Source organism: Pongo abelii, chromosome 8 (genome assembly GCF_028885655.2).
Source record: "Pongo abelii isolate AG06213 chromosome 8, NHGRI_mPonAbe1-v2.0_pri, whole genome shotgun sequence".
Lineage (NCBI taxonomy): Eukaryota > Metazoa > Chordata > Mammalia > Primates > Hominidae > Pongo > Pongo abelii.
The window spans coordinates 99,328,343-99,347,309 of NC_071993.2; the positions used below are offsets into that span (position 1 = coordinate 99,328,343).

At 42.4% G+C, this 18,967-nt stretch overlaps 1 protein-coding gene across 3 annotated transcripts in view; it reads right to left on the reverse strand.

Moving 5' to 3' along the window:
* IDE (insulin degrading enzyme) overlaps window positions 1-18,967 on the reverse strand; it is a 131,191-nt gene that overhangs the window by 105,407 nt on the left and 6,817 nt on the right. The gene's annotated exons all lie outside the window — the stretch shown is intronic.

Genomic DNA, 18,967 nt, shown 5'->3' on the forward strand with positions numbered 1-18,967 from the left:
ATTCAAGTAGAGGCTACTTTATGATATAGGTTTCAAACTATTTTTTAAAAAAGAAATACGCTGTCTTCCACTGAAATCTTATGGAAATCTAATTCATAAAATGAAATGACTGGTTCAAGAAGGGAAGAGGAAATCAGTGACACCCTCCCCCTATCCAAATAAACAAAACAAAACAAAAATTCTGGGCTCCATCAGTGTTGGTGATACTGACAAGGATTCCCAAAGCTCTGTCAAGTATAGTTTAAAAATTAATGCAGAACCCCAATAAAAATACCAAAAAGCCATTTTATGGAGACATACTGATGTTAAAGTTTATACGGAAAAACAAACACACAAGAATAAATAGCAAAGAAAGGCCAGGCATGGTGGCTCACACCTGTAATCCCAGCACTTTGGGAGATAAAGGCAGGTGAAATCCCGACCTTAGTCGGGAGTTCGAGACCAGCCTGGCCAACAAGGTGAAACCTTGTCTCTACTAAAAATACAAAAATTAGCCAGGCACAGTGGCAGGCACCCGTAGTCCCAGCTACTTGGTAGGCTGAGGCAGGAGAATCACTTGAACCCCGGAGGCAGAGGTTGCCACTGCACTCCAGCCTGGGTGACAGAGCAAGACTCTGGCTTGGAAAACAAACAAACAAAAAAGACAGATAGAACAACAGAAAAGACTAGAAAGTACAGAATTAGACTGAAATACATATGGAAACATAGCTTTTAACAAAAGTGGCATTTCAATTCAGTGTAAAAGATGGACTTTTAATAGTGTCTGGACAATTGAGTTGCCATCAGGAAAAAGACAAAATCAGATCCACATCTAACATCATTCACAAAAATAAACTCCCAATAAATAAGAAAACAAAATGTAAAAAATGAAACTATGTAAGTGATATGGTTTGGATCTGTGTCCCCACCAAATCTCAAGCTGAACTGTAAACCCCAGTGTTGGAGGTGGGGCCTGGTGGGAGGTGACTGGATCATGGGGGCAGAGTTCTCATGAATGGGTTAGCAGCATCCTCTTGGTGCTGTTCTTGTGATAGTGAGTGAGTGAGATCTGGTTGTTTAAAAGTGTGTAGCACCTCCCTCCTCCTTGGTCCTGCTCCTGCCATGTAAGTGGTGCTTTCTTCCCCTTTGCCTTCCACTATGACTGAAAGTTTCCAAGGCCTCCCCAGAAACCGAGCAGATGCCAGCAAGATGCTTCCTGCACAGCCTGCAGAACTGTGAGCCAATTAAACCTCTTTTCTTTATAAATTACCCAGTCTCAGGTATTTCTTTATAGCAATGCGAGAACTGAGCAATACAGTAAGTACTGGATAAAAGATAGTTGAATTCCTCTTATTCTTTAACTTTGGTGTAGAAAAAAAATCCGGGGCATGGATAAAAAAAATATATATATAAGAGCTAAAATCATAAAACTCTTAGAAGAAAACATAGGGCAAAGGCTTCATGACACTGGATTGGGCAATGATTTCCTGGATATGACACCAAAAACACAGCCAATAAAAGAAAAAAATAAACTGAATTGGCCAGGCGTGGTGGCTCACGCCTGTAATCCCAGCACTTTGGGAGGTCAAGGCAGGCAGATCACCTGAAGTCAGGAGTTCAAGACCAGCCTGACCAACATGGAGAAACCCTGTCTCCACTAAAAATACAAAATTAGCCGAGCATGGTGGCGCGTGCCTGTAATCCCAGCTACTCAGGAGGCTGAGGCAGAAGAATCTCTTGAACCTGGGAAGTGGAGGTTGCGGTGAGCCGAGATCACACCATCGCACTCCAGCCTAGGCCATCTCAAAAACTAAATACATAAGTAAATAAATAAATAAACTGACCTATATTAAAATAAAAAATTTCTGTGCAAAGGACACAGCGAAAAGGCAACCTGTGGAGTGGGAAAAAATATCTGATAAGGGGTTAATATCCAGAATATATTAAAATCTCCAACAAAACAACAAAAAATTTCTAAATGGGCAAAGGTCTTGAAAAGCCACTTCTCCAAAGAAGATATACAAATGGCCAATAAGCATATAAAAAGATGCTCAACATCACTAATCATTAGAAAAGTACAAATCAAAACTAAAATGAAATACTACTTCATACCGATTAGGATAATTATTTTAAAAACACTGTGAATACAAAAGATTAGCCCGGTGTGGTGGCGGGTGCCTGTAGTCCCAGCCAATCGGGAGGCTGAGACAGGAGAACAGTGTGAACCCGGGAGGCGTAGCTTGCAGTGAGCAGAGATAGCGCCACTACACTCCAGCCTGGGCGACAGAGCGAGACTTCGTCTCAAAAAAAAAAAAAAAAAATCCTGGCCAACATGGTGAAACCCCGTCTCTACTAAAAATATAAAAATTAGCTGGGTGTGGTGGCATGCGCCTGTAGTCCCAGCTACTCGGGAGGCTGAGGCAGGAGAATGGCGTGAACCCGGGAGGCAGAGCTTGCAGGAGCCGAGATCGTGCCATTGCACTCCAGCCTGGCAACAGAGCGAGACTCGGTCTCAAAACATAATATTAAAAAATAAAATAAAATAAATAATAAGTGCAGGTGAGGATGTGGAAAAACTGGAACCTGTGCACACTGCTAGTGAGAATACAAAATGGTACAGCAGTATGGAAAACAGAATGGCAGTTCCTCAGAAAATTAGAAATAGAATTACCATGTGATGTAACAATTCCACTGCTGGATACATATACAAAAGAAATGAAACCAAAGACTCAAACAGATATTTGTACAGCTATGTTCATAGCAGCAGTACTGGCAACAGCCAAAAGGTGGAAGATACCCCAGTGTCCATTGATGGATGAATCAATAAACAAAATGTAGTTTATATAATAAAATTTATTCAGCCTTAAAAAGGAAAAAAATTCTGGCACATGCTACCATATGAACCTAGAAGACATACTAAATGAAATAAGCTGGCTGGGCACGGTGGCTCATGCCTGCAATCCCAGCATTTTGGGAAGCCAAGGCAGGCGGATCAGGAGGTCAAGAGATTGAGACCATCCTGGCCAACATGGTGAAACCCCATATCTACCAAAAATACAAAAATTAGCTGGGAGTGGTGGTGTGCACCTGTAGTCCCAGCTACTCAGGAGGCTGAGGCAGGAGAATTGCTTGAACCTGGGAGGCAGAGGTTGCAGTTAGGCAAGACTGCACCAGTGCACTCCAGCCTGGTGACAGAGCAAGACTCCATCTCAAAAAAAAAAAAAAAAAAAAAGAAATCAGTTAATCACAAAAGGACAAACACTACACTACACAACTCCACTTACATAAGGTACCTAGAGTAGTCAAATTCACAGACAGAAAACAGACTGGTGGTTGCAAGGGTCTGAAGGGAGGGGAAATGGTGAGTTATTATTTGATGGGCACAGAATTTCAGTTTGGTGAGATGAAAAAAGTTCTAGAGATGGGTGATGGTGATGGTTACACAACAACGTGGATGTATTTATTGCCACTGAACAATACACTTAAAAATGCTCAAAATGGGCCAGATGCAGTGGCTCATGCTTGTTACCCCAGTACTTTGGAAAGCCAAGGTAGGAAGATACTTGAGGCCAGGAGTTTGAGACCAGTCTGGGCAACATAGTCAGACCCCATCTATACACACACACAAAAAGGTCAAAATGATAAATTTTATGTTATATATTCTTTATCACAAGAATAAAACCAACTATGATGGGGGGTGGGGTGGGAAACAGAATCAAAATTCTAACAAACTAACCTAACAACTATAAATGAGTAACATAATCACATTGAAGGAGTGTAAAAGAAAAGAACTTAACCATGGAAAGCTGGATTTTGACTGGATACAATAAAGCTTAAGAGAAAAAGAACTATATGTAAATATCGTGACCTATTTTAAAAGTGTTTCTCACAGGTGAGCTAGCAATTATGAAACTATGTGTACACTAGAATTGAGGAAATAAGAAAGTAAATTGTAGAAAATGAAATCCAGTGTTCTCACTGTTGGAAAAGAAGTTATAAATAAGAAACGGGAAAAGGTTACAATTGTGGTACTAAGTTGGAATCAAAGGTATCAATACAAACTTATATTTTTAATATATACAAAAGGACATAGAAATATAAAAATGTGTATATGTGGCTGTCCACCAGAGGCACTAGACTGGCCACTAGAAGCAATGACACCTTAGCAACAATGAGCACATCTAGTGCCCAGATCTTGGTCTGTGAAGATTATTTTCCGGACAGGTGAGTTGGCTCACGCTTGTAATCCCAGGACTTTGGGAGGCTGAGGCGAGCAGATCACCTCAGGTCAGGAGTTTGAGACCAGCCTGGCCAACATGGTGAAATCCCATCTCTACTAAAAATACAAAAATTAGCCAGGCATGGTGGCACATGCCTGTAATCTCAGCTACCTGGGAGGCTGAGGCAGGAAAATTGCTTGAACCTGGGAGGCAGAGGTTGCAATGAGCCGAGATCACACCATTGTACTCCAGCCTGGGTGACAGAGTAAGACTCAGTCTCAAAATAAAATAAAAAAATTATTTTCCAATAAAAGGAACTAAGTGATTGATTCAAGGGCTAGGACAAGAAAAATATAAGATGAGTCTAGAACAGAAGTAAAACAATACTCTAAAAAAGATGTGGCTTATTCAAAATACACAGGAGCCAAAATGAAGAAACTCCTAAGGGTCAAAGCCATAATAATTTGAGCAACAAAACAAAGAACGATAGTATTGAATTTTCAGCTGTAAGTTAAGATAAATGTATGTTCATAGCAATATAAATAAATAAGAAAAAGAAAAAGCAGGCTGGGCACGGTGGCTCACACCTGTAATCCCAGCACTTTGGGAGGCTGAGGAAGGCGGATCACCTGAAGTCAGGGGTTCAAGACCAGGTTGGCAGACATGGTGAAATCCTGTCTCTATTAAAACTACAAAAATTAGCCAGGTGTGGTGGCACACGCCTGTAGTCCCAGGTACTCGGGAGGCTGAGGCAGGAGAATTGCTTGAACCTGGGAGGCAGAGGTTGCAGTGAGCCAAGACTGTGCCATTGCACTCCAGCCTGGGCAACAGAGTGAGACTCTGTCTCAAAAAAAAAAAAAGAATACCAATCTTTCTCAAATTCTTCCAAAAAAGAAGAAGAGAGAATACCTCCAAACTCATTTTATGAAATCAGTATTACCCTGATACTAAAGCCAGACAAGGACACTACAAGAAAAGAAAATTACAGGCCAATAACCTTGATGAATATAGACAAACATTTAGCCAGACTAAGAAAAAAAGAGAGACGACACAAAATCAGAGATGAAAAAGGAGACATTACAACTGATACCACAAAAATTCAAAAGATCATTAGTGGCTATTATGAGCAACTATATGCCAATAAATTGAAAAATCTAGAAGAAATGGATAAATTCATAGACACATACAACCTACCAAGATTGAACCATGAAGAAATCCAAAACCTGAACACACCAACAAGTAACAAGATTGAAGCTGTAATTAAGTCTCCTAGCAAAGAAAAGCCCAGGACCCATGGCTTTCCTGCTGAATTCTACTAAATATTTAAAGAACTAATACCAATTCTACTCAAATTATTCCAAAAAATAGAGAAGGAAGGAATAACTCCAAACTCATTCTGTGAGGCCAGTATTACCCTGATACCAAAACTACACAAAGACACATCAAAAAAGGAAAACTACAGGCCAATATCACTGCTGAATATTGATGCAAATACCCTCAACAAAATACTAGCAAACCAAATTCAACAGCACGTTAAAAGGATCATTCACCTTGATCAAGTGAGATTTATTCCTGCAATGCAAGGATGGTTCAACATCAACACACTTATTGCAAATCAATAAATGTGATATACCACATTAACAGAATGAAGGGGGAACAACCCCACACAATCATCTCAATAGATGCAGAAAAAAGGCTAAGTATAGTGGCTCATGACTGTCATCCCAGCATTTTGGGAGGCTGGGGTGGGAGGATGGCTTGAGTTCAAGAGCTCAAGACCAGCCTGGGCAACACAGCAAGACACCATCTCTACAAAAACAGCTGGGCATGATGGCACATGCCTATATTCCCAAGTACTCAGGGATGCTAAGGTAGAAAGATTCCTTGAGCCCAAGAGTTTAGGTCTGCAGTGAGCCATGATTGCACCATTGCACTCCAATCAGGCTGACAAGAATGCAATAGTGTCTTAAAAAAAAAAAAGATGGCCAGGTGCAGTGGCTCACGCCTGTAATCCCAACACTTCGAGAGGCCAAGGCAGGCAGATCACCTGAGGTCAGGAGTTCGAGACCAGCCTGACCAACATGGGAAAACCCCGTCTCCACTAAAAATACAAAATTAGCCAAGTGTGGTGGCACATGACTGTAATCCCAGCTACTCAGGAGGCTGAGGCAGGAGAATCGCTTGAACCTGGGAGGCAGAGGTTGCAGTGAGCCAAGATCTTGCCACTGCACTCTTGCACTCTAGCCTGAGCAACAAGAGCAAAACTCCATCTCAAAAAAAAAAACAAACAAAAAAATACCTCCTCACAGACAGCTTTCAGATGCCACATGCAGGATCTGTGAAAAAAGGCAGGGAAAAATAGAGCAGAAAAATAATTTGACAAAATTCAACAGCTTTTCATGGTAAAAACTCTCAACAAATTGGGTATACAAGGAATACCTCCATTGTGTACTTCAGTACAATAAGGGCCATGGAAGACAAGCAAACAATGAACATATTCAGCAGTGAAAAGCTGAAAGCCTTTCCTCTATAATCAGGAACAAGCATGACAAGGATGCCCACTCTCATTTCTATTCATCAATAATTTTCTGATTCTGATGGTATTGTGATGATATAGAAAATCACACTAAAGAGGCCAGGCACGGTGGCTCACGCCTGTAATCCCAACACTTTGGGAGGCTGAGGTGGGGGGGATCACCAGAGGTCAGGAGTTCGAGACCAGCCTGTCCAACATGGTGAAATCCCATCTCTACTAAAAATACAAAATTAGCCAGGCGTGGTGGCACATACCTGTAATCCCAGCTACTCAGGAAGCTGAGGCAGGAGAATCACTTGAACTCGGGAGGCGGAGGTTGCAGTGAGCCGTGATAGTGCCATTGCACTCCAGCCTGGGCAACAAGAGCAAAACTTTGTCTCAAAAAAAAAAAAAAGAAAATCACACTAAAGTATCCAATGGTCAAATTACTGTAATTGGTTCAGTAAAAAAATTATTTGTGCTATAATGTACAATAACAACTTTTCACTATGAGATTGTTTCAAAAATACAGTATATCTCTTTCATGACAAAAACGCTGATCAAACTAGGAATAAAAGAGAATTTCCTCAACCTGAAAAAGGGACTCTATGAATAAGCTACTGCTAGCATCGTACTTAATGGTGACAGATAATGTTTTCACCATTAAGATCGAGAAGATGACAAGGATTTCCACTCTTGCCACTTCTATTCAACACTGTCCTGGAAGTTCTAAACAGACCAATTAGGCAAGAAAATGAAATAAACGGTGTACAAATTAGAAAGAAAAAAGTAAAATTAGCTCCATTTGCAGAAGACACGATCTTGAATATAAAAATATCAATTGTATTTCTATACAGTAGCAATGAACAAACTAAAAATAAGAAAACAATTTATAATAGCATCAAAAAATAAAATACTGGCTGGGCACAGTGGCTCATGCCTGTAACCCTAGCACTTTGAGAGGCCGAGGCAGGTGGATGACCTGAGGTCAGGAGTTCGAGACCAGCCTAACCAACATGGTGAAACTCTGTCTCTCAAAAAATACAAAAATTAGGCTGGGTGCAGTGGCTCACCCCTATAATCCCAGCACTTTGGGAGGCCAAGGCAGGTGATCACCTGAGGTCAGGAGTTCGAGACCAGCCTGGCCAACATGGTAAAACCCTGTCTCTACTAAAACTACAAAAATTAGCCAGGCATGGTGGCACATACCTGTAATCCCAGCTACTCGGGAGGCTGAGGCAGGAGAATCGCTTGGACCCAGGAGGCGGAGGTTGCAGTGAGCCGAGATCACGCCACTGCACTCCAGCCTGGGTGACAGAGCAAAAGTCTGTCTCAAAAACAAAAACAAAAATTAGCTGAACACGGTGGCGGGCGCCTGTAAGCCCAGCTACTAGGGAAGCTGAGACAAGAGAATTGCTTGAACCTGGGAGGTGGAGGTTTCAGTGAGCCAAGATCTTGCCATTGCACTCCACCTGGGCTACAGAGTGAGACTCCGCCTCAAAAAAAAAAAAAAACTTACGAATAAATTTAACAAAAGAAATGTAAAACTTAAACTTTAAATGGAAAGACTCCCATGTTCATGGATGGGAAGACAGTATTTTTAAGATAATGGTAATCCCCAAATAGATCAAAATCCCACCTAAGACTCCTTTTTTGCAGAAATTGACAAATTGATCCTAAAACTTCTTTGGAAATGCAGAGGACCCAGAATGGTCAAAAAAGTCTTGAGAAAGAAGAACAAAGCTGGAAGACTCAAACTGCCTGACTTCAAAACAATTGTAAACAAAATAGTGTGATACTGGCATCAGGATAAACATACAGATTAATGGGCCAGGCACGGCGGCTCACACCTGTAATCCCAGCGCTTTGGGAGGCCGAGGCAGGCGGATCATGAGGTCAGGAGATCGAGAACATCCTGGTTAACACGGTGAAACCCCGTCTCTACTAAAAATACAAAAAATTAGTCAGGCTTGGTGGCAGGCGCCTGTAGTCCCAGCTACTCAGGAGGCTGAGGCAGGAGAATGGCGTGAACCTGGGAGGCGGAGCTTGCAGTGAGCCGAGATAGCGCCACTGCAGTCCAGCCTGGGAGAAAGACTCCATCTCAAAAAAAAACCATACAGATTAATGGAACAGAACAGAAAGCTCCGAGATAAACCCTCACCTTTTGATCAACTTATTTTTGAAAGGATGATGGCCGGGCATGTTGTAATCCCAGCACTTTGGGAGGCCAAGGTGGGCAGATCACTTGATGCCAAGAGTTCGAGACTAGCCTGGCCAAGATGGTGAAACACCATTTCTACTAAAAATACAAAAATTATCTGGGCACGGTGGCCAACGCCTGTAGTCCCAGCTACTCGGGAGGCTGAGGCATAAGAATTGTTTAAACCTGGGAGGCGGAGGTTGCAGTCACTGCACTCCAACCTGGGCAACAGAGAAAGACTCCATCTCAAAAAAAAAAAAAAAAAAAAAAAAGGATGCCAAAACAATTCAATGAGGAAGGACTAGTCTTTTCAACAAACTGTACTGGATATCCACATGTAAAAAGATGAAGTTGGACTCTTACCTCACACCATACATAAAAACTAATTCAAAATAGATCAAAGACTTCCATGTAACAGCTAAATAATTAAACAATACAACTTTTTTTTTGAGATAGTGTTTTGCTCTTGTTGTCCAGGCTGGAGTGCAAAGGCGTGATCTCAGCTCACCGCAACGTCCACCTCCTGGGTTCAAGCGATTCTCCTGTCTCAGCCTCCTGACTAGCTGGGATTACAGGCGCCTGTCACTACGCCCGGCTAATTTTTGGTATTTTTAGTACAGACAGGGTTTCACCATGTTAGCCAGGCTGGTCTCGAACTCCTGACCTCAGGTGATCTGCCCACCTCGGCCTCCCACAGTGCTAGGATTACAGGTGTGAGCCACCATGCCTGGCCAATAATACAAATCTTAAAAGAAAACTTAAATCTTTGTGACCCTGGATTAGGCAGTGGCTTCTTAGATATGACATCAAAAGCACAACCAGTTTTTTAAAAAGACAAATTAGACTTCACCAAAATTTAACACTTTCTGCTTCAAAGAACACCATCAAGAAAGTGAAAAGACAACCTATAGAATGGAATAAAATATTTGTAAATCATATATCTGATAAGAGACTTGTATAGAGAATATATTTTTTCATTTGCATATTTTTGAAGATGGAGCTTTACTCTCGTCACCCAGGCTGGAGTGCAGTGGCACAATCTTGCCTCACTGCAACCTCCGCCTCAAGGGTTCAAGCGATTCTCCTGCCTCAGTCTCCCGAGTAGCTGGGGTTACAGGCATGTACCACCACGCCCGGCTAATTTTTGTATTATTAGTAGAGATGGGGTTTCACCTTGTTGGTCAGGCTGGTCCTGGGAACTCCTGACCGCAGGTGATCCACCTGCCTCATCCTCCCAAAATGCTGGGATTACAGGCATGAGCCAACACGCCCAGCCTAGAGAATATATTTTAAAACTCTTACAACTTTAATAAAAAAAAAACCCAATTAACAAATAGAAAAAGGATCTGAGTAGACATTTCTCTAAAGAAGATATATAAATGGCCAAGAAGCATATGAAAATATACTCACTGGTCATCAGGAAAATCAAAGTCAAAATTCCAATGAGACATCACTTCACACCCACCAGGATGGCTTATAACAAAAGTACATATATCCTTGACAACAAAAGTGTTGTCAAGGATATAGAGAAATTGGAATTTTCACACACTGCTGGTGGAAATGCAAAATAGTGCCGCTGCTTTGAAAAACAACCTGGTAGTTCCTGAAAAGGTTAAACACAAGAGTTAGCATATGACCTAGCAATTCCACTCCTATGCATATCCCCAAGAGAAACGAAAAGGAGTGTTCACATGAAAACTTGTACACGAATGCCCAAAGCAGCATTATTCATTATTATCTCAAGACTGAAAATAATCCAAATGTCCATCAACTAATGAATGGATAAATAAAATCTGGTTTATCCATACAATGGAATACTACGAGTACTAAAAAGGAATGAAGTACTGACACATACTACAATATGAATGAACTTTGAAAACATTATGTTAAGTGAAAGCCAGACACAAAAGACCACATGTTGTTTGATGTCATTTATATGAATGGTCCAGAACAGGCAAATCCATAGAAAGAAAGATGAGTGGCTGCCATGGGCTCAGGGAAGAGTGGAATAGAGTGTAACTGCCAAAGGGTATAATGTTTCTTTTTGAGGTGATGAAAATGTTTTAAAATGATTGTGGTGATGGTTGCACAACTCTGCGAATATACTAAAACCCATGAATGGTATACTTTTTTTTTTTTTTTTGAGACAGGGTATCACTGTCACCCAGGCTGAAGCGCAATGGTGTAATCATGGCTCACTGCAGCTTTGACTTCCCAGGCTCAAGCAATCCTCCCACCTCAGCCTCTGGAATAGCTGAGATTACAGGCATGTGCCTCCATACTCAGCTAATTTTTTATTTTTTGTAGAGAGAGGGTCCCACTATGTTGCACAGGCTAGTCTCCAACTCTTGGACTCAAGCAATCCTCCTGCCTCAGTCTGGGAGTCACAGGATTTACTTATTTAAAAACTCAATTGTTTAAGGGAAAGGGTTAAACTCTAGTGTGCTTCATTGATTTCCTCTGCCCCTTTTGCTGTTTTATGACAATTCCTAATTTGTTCATTAATATTTCTAGAAAGATGTTATGTTGTTGCCATATAATAATATCGATAATAGTTTGGCTGGCTGACTGTAAGTACAAATAAGATATTCATTTTCCTTAAAAGTCTGTTAGTTTAACCCTGTATCTGACTGGCCAGATAGTCTTATCTATTCGGCTTCTGAGAACGGTGGCTTCCCAGTGTCAAGGTTCCTATCTGCCTTATTTATGTGACCTGACTGACCAGAAATCCTAATGTAGCCATCTTGCTCCAAAAGGTTCTTGGTCTTCCCTACCTTGTTACATTATACTCATCATCTTCTTGACTTACTGTACACTGTTTGCTCTCTTTTCTCCCTCTCTTCTTGGTGAGCAGCTCGAGAGATGCCTCAAAGGTTGAGAGAAGTGGGCTGGGCACGGTGGCTGGGCACGGTGGCTCCCAGCACTTTGGGAGGCCCAAGCACGTGGATCACCTGAGGACAGGAGTTCAAGACCAGCCTGTCCAACAAGGGGAAACCTCGTCTCTACTAAAAATACAAAAATTAGCCAGGCATGGTGGCTGGCACACGCCTGTAGTCTCAGCTACTCAGGAGGCTGAGGCAGAAGAATCACTTGAACCCAGGAGGCGGAGGTTGCAGTGAGCCAAGATGGAGCCACTGCACTCCAGCCTAGGCGACAGAGCAAGACTCCGTCTCAAAAAAAAAAAAAAAAAAGATTGAGAGAAGTGACTTGTTACTCCTTTTATGCATGCTCACAGAGCTCAGGCTGATAGCTCTACTTACTTTCCTAGAAGCAAAGCTAACATGCTCTTCCACACCCACCGCCTTCACTCCATCCTCACCTGGGTTCTAGACAATAAGGCAAACTCAGGCTGGGCGTGGTGGCTCACACCTGTAATCCCAGCACTTTGGGAGGCCAAGGCGGATGATCACCTGAGGTCAGGAGTTCAAAACCAGCTTGGCCAACATGGTGAAACCCTGTCTTTCTACTAAAAAAATACAAACATTAGTGGGCAATGGTGGCGGGCGCCTGTAATCCCAGCTATTCGGGAGGCTGAGGCAGGAGAATCACTTGAACCTGGGAGGTGGAGGTTGCAGTGAGCCGAGATGGCACCACTGCACTCCAGCCTGGGCAACAAGAGTGAAACTCCGTCTAAAAAAAAATAAGTAAGTAAATAAATAAATAAATAAGGCGAACTCAGCAGTAGCAGAGCTGTCTAAAGTAGACTTCTTACGAGCTGTGGGACTTTTCATTTCTCTGTCAACTACCTATAGTTGCCATAAGGATCAAATAAGATGACGTGATAATCTTCGTAAACTTTAAATGAGGCAAAGGGTAGTCCTGCAAGGATCAAATAAGATGATGTAAGCTGGGCGCAGCAGCTCACGCCTGTAACCCCAGCCCTTTGGGAGGCCAAGGTGGGCGGATCACCTGAGGTCAGGAGTTGAAGACCGTCCTGGCTAACACGGTGAAACCCCATCTCTAATAAAAATACAAAAAAGAAAAAAAATTAGCTGGGCGTGGTGGTGGGTGCCTGTAGTCCCAGCTACCTGGGAGGCTGAGGCAGGAGAATGGCTTGAACATGGGAGGCAGAGCTTGCAGTGAGCGGAGATCGTGCCACTGCACTCCAGCCCGGGTGACAGAGCGAGACTCTGTCACCAAAAAAATAAAATAAAATAAGATGATGTGATAATCTTCATAAACTTTAAATGAGGCAAAGCGTAGTCCTGATTACACAATCATTTCTGTACTTTCGGGGCAATTTACATGTGTATTTTGTTTCATTTTTATTATTAACAAAAACCTCCAGTATGTCTGAAAACTACTAAGACTGACTTCCTCCAATCACTGTATAGAACGGTTCACAAATATAATGTTTACAAGGCCAAAAATGTAATGTAAATAAGCAAAGCAGGCTGTAAGAAGGAATGCATGCCCCTTCTGAAAGACAAATCTTCCCTAGCTCAAGCTAATTGCTGCCAGGCAGGAATGTGGGCCCACTGTTATCAGATTATCCCTTTTTCCCAAAAGGAACTGAACTCTCAGGATTTCTAAGTGTTGATTCTCATTTAAAATATAACAACTGCAAAACATATCCACATGCCACATCCCAGCCTACTGGTCTACACTGACCTCATTTATAGCCGGTCATACTCTCTAAAATAAAAGCAACATCAAGTGAGGAGTTAGTGATATGTAAGCACAAGAAAGGAAAAAGAACTATGCACCTGTAGAAGCCAATGTTCAGAAACCAAAACTTGGTAGGATTAATAAAGATATTTGAAGCTACTTAGTCTAGTGGCTAGGAAAAAGACTCATGCAAACTAACCAATTCAAGATAAAAAGAATAACCAAGTGCCAAGTCAGAGTAACTTTTCCACTACATCACACTGGCTCCCAAGGGGATAGACTATAGAGAGAATAAGGCATTTTTTCAACTGGATGGCAGTTTAAAGTAGTTTGGAGTACAAACTTAGAACAGGTGTCAATCTTACTGATATCTTCCTGGAACAGAAGCTGAATTCAAGAATATTTTACCCTGGACCAAATGCTATCCAACACTCCCAGCCTATACTGGCCTTCAGCAGAGCATACAGAAACCACAGAGTAGCCCAACAATGGGAAGGGAGAAACTTTCACCAACTCAAGAAAGAAAAAAAAAGAAGGAAAATCAGGTGACTAATGTTTGTTTTCATTATTTCTTGTTTTAAAAGCAAAATTTCAAATGTACTTCCTCCATAAAAAGAAAAGTAGGCTGGGCGTGGTGGCTCACGTCTGTAATCCCAGCACTTTGGGAGGCCAAGGCAGGTGGATCATCTGAAGTCAGGAGTTCAAGACCAGCCTGGTCAACATGGTGAAACCCTGGCTGGGCACAGTGGCTCACGCCCGTAATCCCAGCACTTTGGGAGGCCAAGGTGGACAGATCAACTGAGGTCAACTGAGTTCGAGACCAGCCTGGCCAACATGGTGAAACCACGTCTCTACTAAAAGTACAAAAATTAGCCAGGCGTGGTGGCAGGCGCCTGTAATCCCAGCTACTTGGGAGGCTGAGACAGGAGAATTGCTTGAACCCGGGAGGCAGAGGCTGCAGTGAGCCAAGACCACACCATTGCACTCCAGCCTGGGCAACAAGAGCAAAACTCCACCTCGGGGGGGAAAAAAAAACAACATGATGAAACCCCCATCTCTATTAAAAATACAAAAATTAGCTGGGTGTGGTGGTGCATGCCTGTAGTTCCAGCTACTTAGGAGGCTGAAGCAATCACTTGAATCTGGGATGCGGAGGTTGTGGTGAGCCGAGATTGCACCATTGCACTCCAGCCTGGGCTACAGAGTGAGATTCTGTCTCAAAAAGAAAAAAAAAAAAGACCATGGTGGCTCACACCTGTAATTCCAGCACTTTGGGAGGCTGAGGCAGGCAGATAACAAGGTCAAGAGATTGAGACCATCCTGGCCAACATGGTGAAACCCCATCTCTACTAAAAATACAAAAATTAGCTGGGTGTGATGGCACGTGCCTGTAGTCCCAACTACGTGGGAGGCTGAGGCAGGAGAATCGCTTCAACCTGGGGCAGAGGTTGCAGTGAGCCGGGATCACGCCACTGCACTCTAGCTGGGCACCTGAGCAAGACTCCGTCTCAAAAAAAAAAAGAAAGAAAAAAAGAAAAGAAAAGAAAATCTTTAAGTTCAATTAAAAAAACTTAAAGTTCAATTTTAAAGGGAGGGGGAAAAAAGAAGCCATATGTCTTTTTTGTCAAAGTCTCGCAAAGGATATCCTTGAAAGCTTGCTGCTTTAACCATGTGCTAGATAACCTGTAAAATAACTTAATTCCCAAGTACTTACAATACTAGAATTCTAGAGCTGGATGGAGGGAGTGGAAGCCATTCAGGTCATCTCTCTCACTTTTGTAGTCTTATTCTACAAAGGTGTAGATTCACACTAGAACCCAGATCTATACTTTTCTGTTTGGAAATCAGAAGAGCTACAAAAAGTTATCTCCCATGTAGTCTTTACATGAAAGCTTGTTCCAACATACAACTACTCTTGAATGAAGGAGCAAGCCAAGAAAGAAAAAAATTTGAGAACCAGGAAACAGATCCATTAAAGGAGAGAAGCAAAGGGAAATTCCAGGCAACCATTCTGTAGCAAGCCTGGAGAAAACTAGTTCAAACTACAGCAAGAAGGAAAAAGTGTCCTGAAGGATAGTCTCCAAGGAGAAAATATGGAACCAACAGACCATCTAATAGATTTGATCATATAAGAAATTGTACTAGGCCGGGCAAGGTAACTTACACCTGTAATCCCAGCACTTTAGGAGTCAGAGGCAGGCAGATCACTTGAGGTCAGGAGTTGGAGACCAGCCTGGCCAACATGACGAAACCCCGTCTCTCTATTAAAAAAATACAAAAATTAGTGGGCATGGTGGCACATGCCTGTAGTCCCAGCTACTCAGGAGGCTGAGGCAAGAGAATGCTTGAACACGGGAGACAGGGATTGCAGTAAGCCGAGACTGTGCCACTGCATTCCAGCCTGGGCAATAAAGCAAGACTGTCTCAAAAACAAAAAACAAAAAACAAAAAACAAAAAAAAACACTGAAACTGTACTAAACGTCCATAGTACCACAGGATCAAGTAGGAAGAATCAGAAATATGTAAATAGTTGGGTGTGATGGCTCATACCTGTAATCCTTGCTACTTGGGAGGCTGAGCAGAACGATCACTTGAGGCCAGGAGTTCAAGACCAAACTCTGCAACATAGTAAGACCCCACCTCTAAAAAAATAAAATAGCTGGGCATAACATAGCAACAGAAGATTTCTAAAATTAAGAGATCAAGAAATAACAGTAGCTGGGTGTGCTGGCTCATGCCTGTAATCCCAGCACTTTGGGAGGCCGAGGTGGGTGGATCACCTGAGGTCAGGAGTTTGAGACCAGCCTGGCCAACATGGTGAAACCCCATCTCTACTAAAAATACAAAAAAATTAGCCAGCGTGGTGGCGGGCACCTGTAATTCCAGCTACTCAGGAGGATGAGGCAGAATTGCTTGAACCTGGGAGGCAGAGGTTGCAGTGGGTCAAGATCTCGCCACTGCACTCCAGCCTGGGTGACAGAGCGAGACTCTGTCTCAGAAAAAAAAAGAAAAAAGAAAAATTAGCTGGGCATGGTGGCAGGCACCTGTACTTGCAGCTACTCAGGAGGCTAAGGAATGAGAATTGCTTGAACTCAGGAGGCAGAGGTTGCAGTGAGTACCACTGCACTTCAGCCTGGGAAACAAAGCGAGACTCCATCTCAAAAAAAGAAAAAGAAAAGAAAGAAAGAAATGGTATTTGTTCTTTTCTCAAGACCCTATTCTCCCCAAAATCTCTTTGGCTAGAACTTCAGGCTATTTCACTTCCGATATCATCTTCCACCTCTCTAACTCCCAACCTCTCCAACTATGTTTCCTTCTTACACCTAAATGTGAGCATTGTCAAGGCTGCCCCCTCCCCCACCACATCTAAACATGGATTATTTTTCCTATATCCATCCGTGTCTGTGTCTTCAACTCTATGCTCAGATTTAGGAAATCAGCTCAGGCCTTCTTACCAAGTTCCAGTCATATTTCAAATGCTTCCTGCAGATCTCCCCTTGGCTATCCGGTAATCACTTCAGACTCAATATCATCAACTACCATGTATATTTTTTCTAAAAAAAACTCCCTGTTTTAACGTTCCCATCTCTACTAAAGATATTGTGCTACCTCTAGGAAGAATATAATGGCCAACCCCTGAGGTTCTTGAGTGAGCCCAGTTGAATTCATATCTCGCTAAGCCACTTACTAGCTGTGTATCCTTGAGCAAGTTAACCTCTTTGAGCTTCAATATCCTTATCTGAAAGAAAAAAAAAAAAAAGACTACCACCACCACTCTCCCACATAATTACCGTGGCCATTAAACAAGACAACATATGTAGCCAGGTGCAGTGGTTCACGCCTATAATCCCAGTACTTTGGGAGGCCAAGGTAGGCGGACTGCTTGAACCGAGGAGTTTAAGACCAGTCTGGGCAACATGACGAAACCCTGTCTCTAAAAAAAAAAAAAAATCTCCAAAAAATTAGCCAGGTATGGTGGTATGTGCCAAGTTCCAGTTACTAGCCCCAGCTACCCGGGAAATGGGAGTACTCAGATGGCGGGAGAATCACCTGAGCCCAGAGAGGTCAAGGCTGCAGTGAGCCCTGATCACGCCACTGCACTCCACCTAGGGGTGACAGGGTCAGACTCTGTCTCTCTCTCTCTCTCACACATACACACACACACACACACACACACACACACACAAACACAGGCAAAGCTCCTAATAAAATGCATAAACTGGGGGTTATGATGATAAGTGAAATAAGCCAGGCACAGAAAGACAGACATCACATGTTCTTACTTATTTGTGGGATCTAAAAATCAAAACAATTGAACTCATGGAGATAGAGAGTAGAAGGATGGTTACCAGAGGCTGGGAAGGGTAGTGGGTGGTTGAGGGCAGGTGGGGATGGTTAATGGGTACCAAAGAAAAAAAAAAAAGACCTAGTATTTGATAGCACAACAGGGTGACTATAATCAATAATAATTTAATTGCACATTTCAAAATAACTAAAAGAGTTTAATTGGATTGTTTGTAACAAAGAATAAATGCTTGAGGGGATGACTACCCCCCACCCAAAAAAGCATAACATACAATAGGCATTCAATAAATATTAGCTACTACATCTTTTATGGTTAACATTATCAGCAGCAGCAAGAGCGTTACAGCTGAATCCACTTAGACTCCAGCACAGGTCAGACTTGTTCTAGGCTCTGGATCCATTTCCTATCCTTAAACAAAACAAATAAGAAACCCCAGTAGTAGGTCAGTATTCATCAATATGGTTCTGATCTTCTAATTGAACTACTCCCTGAGCTACCAATCTACAAACTAGATTTCATTCCCTTGGGTATTTAAGGACTGCTCAGTCCTGTCCACTACCCTACGGGACCTGAGGGTAACAGCCAGCCCAAAAGTGCCTACAAGACTGTGCCCACTGCTGTACCCAACCAACCTGTTCTTTTGGTATGCCTTTGGAAAACCTGCCACCTGCCAGGCAGGACAAACATCTCACCTAGCTGAACTTCTTCCCAGAGCTGGGTCTCCCTGACAAGAGTTTTCCCTACGCTGGTGGCCCCTCCTATTCTAGACTCAGTCACTCAGGCTCAAGACCTCAGGCTTCTCTGACTCTCCCATCGTCCCTACATCCAATCAATAACTAAACCCTGCTGAATCCTTCTTGCACATGTCTTCTGCAGACACTCTTCTTTCCTTGTCATTTGTACTACCTTCTTTATCCCTCACCAGTCTCTGCCTGCGTTTCAAACTGTGCTTACAAAAAACAGCCAGATTAATTAGCCAAAAATACAGCTTTCATATGTCACTCTATTGCTCAAAAAGTATCTGAGGTTCTCTATATCCAATAAGACAAAATTTCACTTTCCTTTGCTGATATTGTGAATTTCCCTACTTCTGAACCTTTGCTAATACCATTCCTTCTATCTAAAATATTTTCTCTTC